Source organism: Xenopus tropicalis, chromosome 4 (genome assembly GCF_000004195.4).
Source record: "Xenopus tropicalis strain Nigerian chromosome 4, UCB_Xtro_10.0, whole genome shotgun sequence".
In the NCBI taxonomy this organism is placed as follows: Eukaryota; Metazoa; Chordata; class Amphibia; order Anura; family Pipidae; genus Xenopus; species Xenopus tropicalis.
Window position 1 is genome coordinate 96735310 of NC_030680.2, and position 10824 is coordinate 96746133.

Here is a 10824-nt window from a genome sequence, read left to right on the forward strand (position 1 = left end):
AAGCAGTCAGACAGGTGGGGGGCCACACAGAGGGGGGTCGCGGGCCGCCAGTTGGACAGCACTGCTCTAAGGGATGGTAGAAGTTGGTAGACTCTAACTATCTATCAGGGACCATATCAATTGTATTATTTTTACAGCCAAAATGTTCCTATTTTTTAGTCAATGTACAAGAAAAAGTCCCTGTTAAAGGGGTTGTTCAGCTTTAATGTCCAAATCTTATTAAACCACCAATGATGCTCTCAAAAAACCTATTTTCCATTGAAAAAAAGTAAAAAGGCCACTACAAAAGCTACTTTTTATACCTGTTTAGTCAGTCCCTCTCTGACACACTGAGAACTTCCTACATGCTTACATCATCATCACGTCCAGGGCTTTGCCCTTACTTTTTTCCTACTGGACCAATTCATTGGTCGCTTGTGCACTCTAACCAGTAGCATAAATCGAAAGGGCATTGGTTAATTTCTCGCTTGCAATGGCATAGGCAAACAGACTCAGCATATCATATAATATTATGTTTGATTTGCATCACTCTGTCACAGGCACAGGAAACAATGTCAGACTGACAGAAGACACAGCCAATAGGAGTTACTTTACGTCTGCTGTAAGTACTATGCGTGACATCATATAAGGGAGTAAAAAAGCAGCAGCAGTGTTTATAGAGGTCACTGACAGCACAGGGTCTGTACAGAAGTAAAGGATCAGCAGAGGAATGACTCTGAAGTGAATATCTCTTCAGCTGCACATTTTTTGTTAACTATCCAAAATAGCTGCACCAGTTAAAGTGGGAGGCCTTACAATGCATATACAGCTATGGTTTCATTATGTAGCAGAGGACCTTCTGGTCCAAATTCATTCTCAGCTGGCTAGTTCACAAGAGTTACTGAGAGTGAGCCCATATACAGGGTTCTAGTGTCCAGTTAACACTTAATGCATGGAAAGAAGCAGTCAGTGAATGTAACCTACCCCACATTACTATGGAAAAATCCGTATCTAAAAAATGGTATTAGTTCATACTCCGACATCTTGACTGAAAAATTCCAGTTTGTCTTGGATATAGAAAAGATTATAAAAAATGCTGAATGTGAAAATAAAGATTCCAGTAAAAGTAAACTGCTTTTCAAGTTATATAATGTCACAAATTACATTTCAGACATCCTCATTCAGAAGACTGCTTTTAAATTGGCAAGCCTATATTTTGATGCTGGACAAGAGGATCTGGGAGTCCTTCATTAAGTCTACATACAGGGGATTCATTTCTATTAGTGACAGATAAATTTACAATTTATGCATCAGTACAATGTACTACTATTCGCCTAAAAAAACTGGCCATGATATATTTTATGCTTGCCCAAGATGTAGTTTATACAAAACAGTTTTTGGTAGGTAATCAGTTACATTTCTGAAAAAAAAGAAAGTTCCAGTGTAGCCATTGTGTTTTGTACTTAATGGAACTGGCAAATTAAAAAAAAATCATATACTTAGAGGCGGTTTTATCATAAGATACACGAGAAAACACTTGAGCAGATTATTTTCATAATAACAGTGTTTCTTATAATAAAGGTTTCTCTAAGGAAATGAGAGAGGGACTGTGGCATACAATATTTTTTGTACTAAGCACATCACAATATATTGCTACTATAACTATATACAGATTTAGCTGCACTGTTTTTAAAAGCTTTCATACTGTTGTATGTTTGATTATATACCCTTGTACCCGAGTACCGAAAACCTCTAGAAGGAATTCTAAAAAAAAAAAAAAAAAATATCCACTTAAGTAGTGGATTTACATTTATGACTGGTTCTGCTTTTAAGCAGTGAATCATGCTTCTGTACTGAGCCTGTTAACATGAGAGTCAATTAAATTTGGGCAAAATTACAGTTAAACATATTACAGATACTATAAATTACACCTGAGTAACCTTATACATTGTTTTGTTTTCAGAATACTTGTAATAAGCAATGTTTACAGTAATTTTTGAGCTACAGTGTTGCTGTCAAATGTCTATTTGAGGTTTAGTGTCACTCTATATAATGTTGTTTTACTCTATAAGCAGGTAACTTCAATTGTGTCATATGGGTCAGAATACGATAATGGTTTACTCCAATTACCTTTAATTACAAGCCAGTTTACAAAAAAGTTTTGACACTGTGTAAAATATAAATGAAAACAAAATACAATGATTCTAACGTATATATTTAAACCAAACCCTAAAAACAAATACAGGTAGAAAAGCCATACTTTATATACTGAACTTACTACACCTGCCTGAAGTTTCAGAAACTCTATGGTAGTAATGATTCAGGTCTTCATAGTTGCACACAGAGGGTCACTGTCTTGGATTTTGGAGTGTTAATGACACTGCATTTGCTCGGTGTGATCTGAGCAGCTGTTGAGAAGCTAAGATTTCTGAGCTGCCGTGTAATGAAAATCTGAACTGAGTAATAATCAGTCTTGTGACATTTCTATTCTATATACAGAGTATATTGCTAGCTTTGGTCCCTAAGCTCAGTAACTGACAACAGCACAGAGCATGTGCAAAGATTCATCTGAAAAGAAGATGGGGAGCTACTGGGACATCTTCAAAGGCAAAGATCTTCCTTTCTAAAAGGCTTTGGTTGCCTTGGGCTGGTACAAAATCTCAAAACATAATGTGCAACCAAAAAGATTCAGACATTGGTTTAGACCATTGCCTCCCCATGTTTCTTATATGTAACAGATAGCTTGCCTCAAGTGGCAGTGAGCGGACACTTACCAGGGGTGGCAAAAAGCTGCGTCTGGCAATATTAAAAAAAAAATGCCCCCTGGACCAGCTCTGATGCTGAACAGCCCCAGAAACACCATTGCTCAGAAGTCAGAAGTAAAGATGGGGTACACCACTCTGTAAAAAAACACTCATAAATAAAACATCCCTCAACGTAAAATTGTAACGAATTTGGGGATATTACATTAAACTGTCATTAAACAATTAACAGAATCCAGAGATATCTCTGTACACAAGGGACAAGGTAAAAGCCATCATCTTCAGGCCTTAGACAGCACTGATTTATAAAAAAAAAAAAAAGGTACAGTTCTGTAGTGGTAATCACTGCATGGGTTCAGGAATGCTTCCACAAATGCAAATTAAAACATATATAAACATGGTCCAGAAATACCAAGCCTATTTAAAGATGGACTGAGGTGAATTAGAAAACTGCGCACCAATGAAATTTTTGAATTATTTTTGGATATCACAGACTCCGCTCCTTTTGGGCTAAAGAGAAAAAGGACCATCTAGCTTGTAATCAGTGCACAGTTCAAAAGCCAACATCTTTAAAGTGATACTGACATGAAAAAATGACTTTTCAAATTATGAATCTACATAAAAAGTTACCTATAGGTCATGTTGATCTTTTTTCACTGTTAGGGCTGGTTTTGTATGTAATTGTTGCTTGAAGTTCCTAAACCTGACTGTTTTGCCAACCTGACTGTCCCTTCTCAGCCTGTCAGTTATAGCTTCTAATGCTAACGCCTACTGCTGCACAAATATGGCTGCCCCCTCATAGAGGAACATGGGGGATCAGATAAGGAATGTAAAAGCATCAGCAAATACTTTTATGGCAAAATTATAAAGCTCATGCAAAGACAATGTTATGATAGATGTAAAAAAGGTTTCATTTCTGGTGTCAGTATCTTTTTAATGTTACAGGGGTACATTAGTGCATATGGAATATGGGTAGCTTGTGCATCTGGGAAGTCACCATTATTGCAGGATGATATATACAGGTTTTGGAGCAACATATGCTACCATCCAGCTCAGCACCAGAGCTAGGAGAAGCTCTGGTGTTGTTAAAAGAAGAGATGATGCAATACAGTGGCAATCATGTCCCTGCCCAAACTTTTTTTTTTTTTTTAAAAAAACATGTTGCTGGCATCAAATTCAAATGAGCACATATTTTTAAGTTTCTCAGTTTCAATATTTAATAAGTCGTCTTTGTACTATTTGCAATTGAACATTTAACATTAAGCAGATTTTAAATGATTCATAATATATCAAATTCTCTTTTAAATTATATTTTACACAGTGTCTTAACTTTTTTAACAGGCTTGTACTGTAGTAATAAAGGCACAGAGGTAAATCTCTTACACTCTAGGTCAGAACTATCTATTTACTGCATCTAGTGGGTCTATTAGCCACTGTATGAAAGACTCTGTGGCTGAATTATTAGAAAACAATTACGTCACACAAAGAAGCCAGTTGAGCTCTTAGACTGTGTTCATAGAAATGTCTGTTAAGTCCATAACCAGCCTGTAGTCAGGTGGTCAGCTTTGATCTAGGCCTTCTCATCCTTCCTTGAATTACTTTTGATATCCATGAGCCTGGAGTGGAATTATGGCTCATTCCTAAGAACAGCAAAATAAAAATGAAGAAGACTCCAAATAAATTGCAATATATAAAGCTCAGAAGCTGACTACCGTCAATGCCAACGTCAATGTACACAAGTCAAATGTTACATGGAATAAGCTAATTGAGGGTCACTGCTCTTAAAAGAGTATTAAAGGAACAGTAACACCAAAAAATGAAAGTGTATAAAAGTAACTAAAATATAATGTACTGCTGCCCTGCACAGGTAAAAGTTGTGTGTTTACTTCAGAAAGTATACAATAATTTATATAAATAAGCTGCTATGTAGCCATGGAGGCAGCCATTCAAAGGAGAAAAGGCACAGGCACATAGCAGATAACAGATAAAACACTATTGTATTCTACACAATATATCTGTTATCATCTATGTAACCTGTGCCTTTTCTCCTTTTTTCCAGCTTGAATGGCTGCCCCCGTGGCTACACAGCAGCTTATTATATAAATTATAGTAGTGTTACTGTAGCAAACACACCAGTTTTACCAGCGCAGGGTACAGTGCATTATATTTTTATTACTTTAAAGCTCTTTCATTTTTTGGTGTTACTGTTCCTTTTCAAACATTTGAAAAACTGCTGTAATTCAGCTGTAATGTTATCTTAAACTTTAACCATGACTATGGGATTCTAGGGAAATCATTAGGAGTAAGAGTATAGATAAAATTGTCTATCAGTTTATTATCAGTTCAATTGTGTTTTAAGTGCCTCTTCCCCCCTGGCCCTTCCTGGATGTATAAAATACATTAGCATATTAAAAACAGAGGAGTCAGAGTTGTGGAGTCGGAAGTATCAGAAACTGAGGAGTCGGAGAATTTATCTACCAACTCCACAGCCCTGAGTACAACTGTAGAGCATCTGGCTGAAATGCTCAAAAAGATCAATAAGACAGGGGTCTGTAAAATCACTGCAAACATAGTCAGCTTCATAACATTCTCACATGATGTTACAATGCAGAAACACAAAAATAATACTCTTGTGTTTCAGCGCCGAAATCTGCTTTGTTTGCCTGTACCTGGCCTGTTGCAGTGGCTCTGGGTGCAGGCACATGGCCATATTCTAAGGTTCCCTAAGTGTGGGGCTAATGCTCCTTCAAGGGACCAGAACCATGGCTTTGGTTGGGCAAGGCTAGAGACTACTTCAGGTACGATTTAGCAAGAATGCCAACTTGCACCTCTAAATACTCCTAGAAACCCAATTTAAAGGAATGGCATATGGAATTTTATTCTAACATGTTAGAATGCTCTTCATTTACATTTACCTGCAACAGCAAAAGATATGAAACTTGCAAGTATATCTTGTACAAAGATCAAATTTAAATACCAAATACACAAAAAGTTTACACCAATCGGGATGCTTCCTCCAATGTGGTGCTCCACTAAGTGCTCTACAGGAGGAATGTACTTTGGGGAAACAGGGCAAAAACTACACCATAACCGACATAAGATCAAGACCAAAGTGTGTGATAAACCAGCGGGACAACACTTCTGCAATCAGGACCACAGTCTTCAGGACATTAAGGTGTTAAAGGAACAGTAACACCAAAAAATGAAAGTGTTTTAAAGTAATTAAAATATAATGTACAGTTGCCCTGTGCTGGTAAAACTGGTAAGTTTGCAACAGAAACGCTACTATAGTTTATATAAATGAGCTGCTATGTCAACACGGGGGCAGCCATTGAAGCTGGGAAAAAGGAGAAAAGGCACAGGCACATAGCAGATAACAGATAAGCTTTGTAGAATATAATGGGGTTTTATCTGTTATCTGCTAAGTAACCTGTGCCTTTTCTCCTGTAAATGGCTGCCCCCGTGGCTACACAGAAGCTTTATTATATAAACTATAGTAGTCTTTCTAAGGAAAACACACCAGTTGTACCAGTACAGGGCAGCATTACATTATATAGTAATTACTTTTATACACTTTCATTTTTTGGTGTTACTGTCCCTTTAATTCTAAAAGGAAACTTTAAAACTGAACGGGAAAGAAAGATCTATGAATTGAAATGTATTGAGTTATTTAACACATTAAAGAGATACTGACACCACAAATTAAATCTTTTTTTACTATCATAACATTGTCTTTGCAAGAAGTTTATAATTTTGCCATAAAAGTATTTGCCTGATGCTTTTACATTACCTGTCTGATCTCCCATGTTTCTCAAAGAGGGGGCTGCCATATTTGTCCGTTAGCATTAGAAGCTATAACTGACAGGCTGTGAAGGGACAGTCAGGTTGGCAGGTTTATGAACTTCAAGTAACAATTACTTACAAAAGCAAACCTGTCAGCAATTACCATCAATAGGTAGCTTATTATGTATATTCATATTTTGAAAAGTAGTTTTTCATGTCAGTATCACTTTAAGTCAGGGCCTTAATTTGGGGTTTTATGTCACACTATGTGACCTGACTGAATCTGTGACCTGCACTATTTAGAGCTCCAAAAGCTTGCAATGTATTTTATAGGTAACATTTCTACAATACTTTTGTATTTATTATTTTCACAATAGGAGAAACTTAACTCAATTATTTATGACATCTGTTTCACTTGCTAAATTTAAATACTGATTACACTGTTGGAAAATATCTAACCCCAGGTGACACACATAGGAATCTTTTACAGCCAGTGGCCACTTGTGAACCAAATGAAATTCAACTCTGACAACTTGACTGAATCTGAAACCCATTACCTATGTGGACCTTTTCTACTATTATTAATAAGCTGAGGAAGACATTTCATAAAAATAGCACATTATTTCCCAAAACAAACCTATATAAAACCAGTCAGTAGTGCAACATTTATCTGCTGGATACCTAGCTATGATCTGAGCAATACATGCAATAACAGACACAGTTCTTATACATTATGAAATATTTGCAGAAATATTTGCAGAAATGTTTACTCTCTTGGAGACATACTTACATAGTACAACAGATTTTAATTTAGTATTACAGGTATGGGATCCCTTCTCCGGAAACCCGTTATCCAGAAAGTTCCAAATTACGGAAAGGCCATCTCCCATAGACTCCATTATAAGCAAATAATCCTAATTTTTAAAAATGATTTCCTTTTTCTCTCTAATTATAAAACAGTACCATGTACTTGGTCCCAACTAAGATATAATTAATCCTTATGGGAGACAAAACAAGCCTATTGGGTTTATTTAATATTTAAATGAATTTTAGCAGACTTAGGTTATGGAGATCCAAATTATGGAAAGATCCCTTATCCAGAAAACCCCAGGTCCTGAGCATTCTGGATAACAGGTCCCATACCTGTATTTGTGTTTCTTACAGTGAAATGCTTAACTAGGCAAATAATATGGTAAAACAAATTGGTAAAGTGCTGGCATTGCAGTTAGCATTTCTGCTTTGCAATACTGTGGTCTCAACTTTAATTCAGATCAAGGTGCTCTTCTCATAAAAGAAAATCATAGAAATATATGTTCACTGGGTTTTTATTTAATTTTTTTTTTTTGTCATGTCTGTTTTGCCAAAGACAAGACCCATATATTGTAATAACTAATTCACGATATCTGCTCTGTCACCTCAAGATTATCTATCATTCTACTTGACAAATTGGGACATTTTGTTTTGGTAAGAACACAGAAAAGATCTACGACACAGAGCAACTATCAGGTACAACTTGAAATTCTATATGAACAAGAAAGATCTACTTTTAGTTACTCGATAAGCCTAGTGTTCCATTAGTAGTCTCCAACCGCATTTCATTATTTTGTGCCAACTGAATACTGGCAAGTGAAAAGCACTGGGAGAATAGTTACATGAAACCAATGTAAAGTGCTTACGATTTACTGTAAGACAAAATGCTTACCTATTATCTGGCAGTAGTCAGACAATTTTGCAAAACAATTAAAGAGTCTAAAATTCTGGGGAAAAAATGCTTATCTATAATCTAGCAGTAGCCAGACAATTCTGAGACACAATCTGAGAGTCTTCAATTCTCTGGAAAAGTACTGCATTGAAAGTAATGAATGAAATCACTTTTTTTTCTGCTGTTAGTAAATGAGGACCTTTGTGTTTGCAGAACCATGCACAAGGATTTTTCCGTGCTCTATATAATGTATGCAGTACAACAAAGATTCCGAAGGTATCTCACTATCAGGCAAAGTCAGATATACAAGTCAACACCATAATAAAAACGGGAAATTAATATGTATGCACTTGTGTTTTCTTCTTTAAGAAATTTTTATTTCACATAATCATTTGTTTTCTGTACTTATTTGTGCTATCCTGTGCTATTCTTTCTTTCTTCTTTTGCAGTCTCAGAGTTAAAACCTTTTTTTCCTCATTATGTAGTTTTTCAAAATGCCATTACTGCATTTAGTAACCAATCTGTAGAATACTGAAAGCAAAGTCACATTCTGCTTCCAGTTGTTTTAAGTACAATTAAAACAAACCAGCAGTCCACTGAGAATCCTCTGTATAATCAGCTGTTACTTACCTCACAGTCTAAAGGCCCTAACATACAGAGTGCTTTTATAAAATGTGCAAAAATACCTGCCCCTACAAAATTCAATAATTGCGCAAATATGTCTTTTTCTATATTTCTGTAATTTTACCTAGAATCACTGAATATAAAATGTTTAAAGGAACAGTAACACCAGAAAATGAAAGTGTATAAAAGTAACTAAAATGTAATGTGCTGCTCCCCTGCACTGGTAAAAGTTTACTTTAGAAAGTCTACTATAATTTATATAAATAAGCTGCTGTGTAGCCATGGGGGCAGCCATTCAAAGGAGAAAAGGCACAGGCACATAGCAGATAACAGATAAAACACTATTGTACTCTACAGAACTTATCTGTTATCTGCTATGTAACCTGTGCCTTTTCTCCTTTTTTCCAGCTTGAATGGCCGCCCCCATGGCTACACAGCAGCTTATTATATAAATTATAGTAGTGTTACTATAGCAAACACACCGGTTTTACCAGTGCAGGGCAACAAAGCATTATATTTTTATTAATTTAAAGCTCTTTCATTTTTTGGAGTTACTGTTCCTTTAACATGCAATGATTCCAGTGGGTGCAGATGGGCAGTGGAGACTTCCCACAAGTGATAAAGTGTCCCATCTGTCATGGCTCTAGAAGGCTGTAGCTGGGGGGCAGGATGGGTTTGTTTATAAAGACGGCTTCTCAGTGGACAGCTTTGTTTTGATTGTGCTCAAACAAACTGAAAGGAGAATGTGACTGTACTTTCAATTTCAGATTTTGCAAATCAATAAACATTCAAACTTCCAAAAAAATGATTATCACAAACCCTATTAATTAGGCAAAGCAAATGCTGAAAACGTGGATTTAATGCCTCTTTACAATATACAACCTTATCAAGAAAACAGGCACAGCTACACAATAATGTACAGCAAGACCTGACTTCACTGTACTCTTAGGTAGCACCATTAGTAGCCTGGGACCCACAACTGTCTTCTTAAAATTGCTGCAATCAAAATGTTAGATTTTCTGTTCAGATAAAAAAAATATTAGGCAAGGAATATTAAAGATAATGGCTTCATTAACCATAACTGCAGAAAACTTTAAAAATCGGAGTACAGATTTAAAGCACTGAGGCCAAGCAACCCATTTTGCTAACTGGCTACACAGGAGCAGGGTAAACAAACATAACAAGAATGGTCAATCTGTTCCAGCTGCTGAGGATTTCCATACAACCTTTTAGCAAGTACCAGTCAGCGAAAAAGGATGTACCAAACATTTCAGGGGGGGGGGATGGAGGACCTCCTCCTGACGTCATCTAGCAGAAAATGTAAATAGAAACACCTAACACTTGGACATATACAGACTGACGTCCCACAGAATGTAAACAACATGACATCACAGAATGTAAACAAACGCCTACCCCGTCAATAGGTGAAAGCAAAAACAGTAAATATCGAAAACACAACCCAGATGCTGTACTTCAGCCTAACCTGATTCTCTTGCCACTACCCTAAGTATAACTGCGAACATTATATATGTACATGATACATTATATTATAGGCTCTGACACACCCCCTTGCGCTGATAACAGCCTGGGAGCCCGCAGTTCCTATATCCTGACAGAGATAACTCGGGCCAAGAGGCAAAGGAGAAAGGGGAGTCACGTACCAGACGCAAGGGATTAGCAGACTGCGGTAAAGCGGTTTCAGAATTCGCTGCCCCGGCGGGGGGCCCTAATCCCCCATTCGATGCGGAATCCCCATCTCAAGGTCCTCCTGCTGTGCAGGCCCTGAACACACAAATTTCACACAGCCGCCATGTCCGCTGCGAACTGCATTGTGGGGCCGGGGGAGGGACTGTTTGTGTGACAGAGAGAAAGGAGGGGGGCAAGTGTCATTGAGGGAGTTCTGAGTGTTGGATAGTCGCCCCCCTCCCTCGCCCCTCCTTTAGACGAATCCCTCATTTCAGCCCCCAGCCGGGA

General features: G+C 37.2%; 1 protein-coding gene across 3 annotated transcripts in view; it reads right to left on the bottom strand.

Moving 5' to 3' along the window:
* tut4 (terminal uridylyl transferase 4) overlaps positions 1 to 10683 on the bottom strand; it is a 55165-nt gene extending 44482 nt beyond the window's left edge. The window contains exon 1 of one of the 3 annotated variants that reach the window (XM_004914010.4): positions 10512 to 10679. The gene's annotated coding sequence lies outside the window, so the exon portion shown is untranslated. Of the gene's footprint in view, positions 1 to 10511 lie in introns of all 3 variants that reach the window. The other 2 variants (XM_002931456.5, XM_031900957.1) reach the window with 2 other exon arrangements.
* Positions 10684 to 10824: the final 141 nt, after the last annotated feature.